Raw genomic sequence first — 4,146 nt, 5'->3', positions numbered from 1 at the left:
CTTTCCTAGCCTCACCCAAGAGAACTCCTGATCAGGGAATGGCCAGGTTCTAACTGAGGCATGGAGGTACCTGTGAATAGTTAACTCACCTTCAACATGAAAGCTTTGACATTTACTCTAAGAGATGAGATAGCTAACGGGACACTAACCCCTTTCTATTGTTGCGAGCTATTTACTCTGGCTCCAGATTTGATGATCCCGTTCTGTAGAGCAGAGCCCTGTAGGTGAGTAGGTCTTCCTGGAGTGGACTCTTGTCCTTTGGGGGGCATCATGGCATCTGAACACCCTGCCCGTGTTTGGGCTGAAGACAGAGCCTGAACCTTGCACGAGAAGCAGAAGAGGCACCCACTTTCTAGGCTTGCCTTGCAGCCAGGCCATGAGCACTCAGACCCACGTGCCCCCATGCACAAAGATCATGGGGGTTTTGTCCTAGTGTAGCAGCAGCATTCGGCCTCCAAGGGCCCTGGTGGCAGGACACGTGGTGACCCCAGCACCCAGTGCCAGCAGCGCTGCCATGGGAGTGGTGGCTGGCAGGGTTTGAGGCTAGTGGCGCAGTCCCTGGACTCTGCTCTGTGAAGGCTTTTGGCTGCAGTCCTGGCCCTGCTCACTTTCCAGTCCTGGTTCTGCCTCTGCCGCAGCTTTTCTGGGAGGGGCTCACTGCGCTTACGCTAAATTTTCTTGCTACTTATTTTCAGCTAGAGTCAGTTTCGGTTGCTTGCTGGTAGAAGCCTTGTCTTGCAAGGCAGTTTAGTGTCTTGTTGCCAGACGAAGTGGTATCAGATGGTTCTTTCCAGCCTGACAGGGTGACTGAAAGGCCTTTGAGGCACTTTCTGGGAAATACGTTCTATTTTATTTTATTTCCAGGAATGGGCTAGTGTCCCGTATAAATGACCATCCCAGACAGCAGTCCTGCTGGTCTGTTTTTTAATCTGGCTTAGAGCACAATTGACTCCACTCTTAGAAGGAGGTTGTGTTGGGGTATCACATCATTGGGGTTCATTGGGGTTTGCACTGGTTCCAGGCATTCGTTCATATTTTTTGGAGATATTTTTGTTATAGGGTGCATGTGCTTACCATAGAGACAGAGAGATACAGAGAGACAGAAAGCCAGAAGTACCCCCTTGGGGATGGCCATGCTGCAGTCCCCTCTCCTTCATTCTCCTCTTGGGATTTTGGGTATGCACACACATGCGCTCAGCATGAATTTAAGCCACTGGGTTCAGGACTTGAACCGCGGTCAACTATGTGGGGGTCCAGTGATGTAACCATTATGCCATCTGCTGGTCCCTCCAGACATTCTTAAGGGCCAGCTCCCATTTCAAGCATTGGACAGGAGGGGGCCAACTGTCCACAGCTTCTCAGTTGTCAGACCCAGAAGGACCTCTCGAGATGGTCCAGTTGGGTGATTTCCTGGGCTGCCAGCTGCATCAGGATCACTGGGGAAGCCTGTTAATGACGCATACCCCATGGTCCCAGCTATGGAATCAGCAAGGCCCACCCGGGCGTCTGCATTCTGATAGCCTAATCCAACTCCCTGGCTTGATTATACAGGTGGGGAAAGAAGAACCCAGGAGCCCTGACCCTCAGTTCACTCAGGTGCCCCCCCTGTGGCCCTTTAAGTGGATTCTTTCCCTCCTGGGCAAGAAAGCCTGGTCCAGGTGGGCTGCAGGCAAGGCAACCTGGAGGGAAGAAGATGCCGCTTCTGGAAAAAAACTGTGATGAGTATGGAATTTATAATCTGGCCATTTCAGCAAATATGTGTGTGCTTTGCTGAAAGGTGCACTTTCAGATCAATTCTGCACTGCGTCTTTTTCAAATTATTATTCGAAGCCTGCAAAATCGAGTTTATTACTGATGTAAAAATAATAAACTCAGGAATCATTCATTACCAATCTCAAGAGTCAGCCTAGTTTTGTTTTGTTTTGAAGTGGGGAACATCCAGGATGACCCCAGATTTCCTGACAAAGGGCCTGAGGGGAAGGTGATGCCATTCACTGATATGGAAACGTGGTGAAAAGGCAGGTCTGGGGGAAAGAGGACAAACTGATTTTGTGAGACATGGGCAATAATTATAGGACTATTGATGATCAGGGTCCACATAGGTCTGGAGCTTAGGGGAGAGGTCTGGTTCAAACAGTTCAAAGTATTAGGCACAGGCGAGATGATTCAGAGAGAGTATTTTCTCTGAGGAGTGGGAGTAGGATAGAGAAGGAGGGCTGAGTGGTGAGGGGCTGGGATTAAACGGTTCATGGGTTTCAGCCAGCACCAGCTTTCTGGTGTTTACATTTGTCGGTTCAGTTCAGTTCACTGCAGTAGAATTCAGCAGCCCAGTCGGTTGAAGACCTGCACAGGAGAGGCTGAGCAAGGAAGAATTCTCTCTCAGACTACCCGTCTTTGCACTGGGTCATTGGTCTTCTGCCTCAGATTCAGGCTCAGGCTGGAACTTAAGCCATTGACTCTTGATTCTCAGGCCTTTGAACATGGACTGGAACTACACTATCGGCTCTCCTGGGTCTCTAGCTTGCCAACTGTGTCCTGGGATGTTGGAGCCTCTGTAACTATATGAGCCAATGCCTTATAGAAAATCTCTCTCTCTCTCTCTCTCTCTGGAGTACCCAGACAAATGTGTTTTCCCTCTAGCAAAACACTCGACGACACAAACACATTGGGCTGCTACCAGGGATCCATGTGCGTCTTCCTCACCAGGTGGAAATTCTTGGGGCTTGTCTATGGCTTATCTACTGTAAGTGCTCAGTAAAGACTAAATTGCTGAGACAGTTAGCCAAGACCCCAGACTCCACAGAAGAGCCAGTTGGAGGGAAAACTGATTAAGAATGTTTATTTCAGAGTGACCTGCCTCCCTGTCCCCCAGGGCAGAGGCCCCTTCTGCCCATGCAGTGTCCTCAGAGAATCAGCCTTGTCATCATACAACAGTGGCCAGTGCCAACACGGGAAATACCCTGGTCCTCAGTTCCCTGGGTCTTAGTCGTCCTTTAACTCATCCCACTTCTCCGAGCCTGTTGTGAACAGGGCTTCACTCCCAGGAAGTCGAGATGGAGCGGATGCATTCTCCATCTCAAGAGTTCACAGTCTGATCAGAAGTGGCTCTAGTGACTTGCAGACAGCATTCTGGAGGTCTGGGAGAGGGAGCTTCCCACTGGATGGATGTTGCCGGGGAGTGGCAGGGAGAGAATGGCATCCGAGGGACCAGCAGATGGCATAAAGGTTACATTGCTGGACTCTCAGTAGTGGACTGTGGTTTGAGTTCTGGATCCAGCAGCTTAAAACTCAGGCCAAGCACATATGTCTGTGTGCCCAGGATCTCAAGAGAAGAATGGAGGAGAAGGGATTGCGATGTGGCCATACCCCCAGTGGGGTGTGATTTGTTGCTTTCTGTCTCTCTGTCTCTTTGTCTCTCTGGAGTACACACCCACCCTATAGCAAAAATCTCTAAAGAGAAATAAAAAGATTGGCATCCAAAGTAGAAGGCACAGCACGTGCTAAGGTGCAGTCTAAGAAATGGTTATCTAGCTGCTGCAGAGAGCATTTGAAGTGGGAGGCTGGAAGTGTAGGTTAGGGCCAGTTTATGGTGGAGGCCTAAAAGGCTAAGAAGATACAGTATCCACAGGGCTCCCTTGTATGACTGTTTAGGTTGTACATTGCAGGGGGTATCGTGTCTCAGGGTACCATTTGCTTTGAAAAGAACTTCATGGTTTTAAAAATTAGAAAATACTTTTAGTTTACATCTTTTTTTGCTCTAAAAATGGGAAATGACAATTTCCTGGCAGATGAAAGTAAAGAATCTTGTTCTAACAGGGTTGATTCATATTGTTCCATTTCTACTCTTGAATGAGAAACACATTCTATAATTAAGAGACCTAGCTGATGAAAATACAGATTGTAGAATGCCATCCTCAGATGTACTCTCAAAAATATCCACTTTAAAAAAATTTTTTGTTTTTAGGTTTTTGCTGTAGGGTGCATGTACTTGTCGGAGAGGACCAGGCTAGTGTGAGTTTCAAGCTGCAGGGTCCAGGATTATACTGCAGTTGGCTACATGGGAATCCTGCACCTCAACTACCATGCCACCTGCCGGCTCTCATATTGTCTTCTTTTTTTTTTTTTTTTTTTTTGGGGGTTTTCTCT

The sequence above is a fragment of the Tupaia chinensis genome, unplaced genomic scaffold (genome assembly GCF_000334495.1).
Source record: "Tupaia chinensis unplaced genomic scaffold, TupChi_1.0 Scaffold000104_1, whole genome shotgun sequence".
Taxonomy (NCBI): Eukaryota; Metazoa; Chordata; class Mammalia; order Scandentia; family Tupaiidae; genus Tupaia; species Tupaia belangeri.
This window is presented reverse-complemented; position numbering follows the sequence as displayed.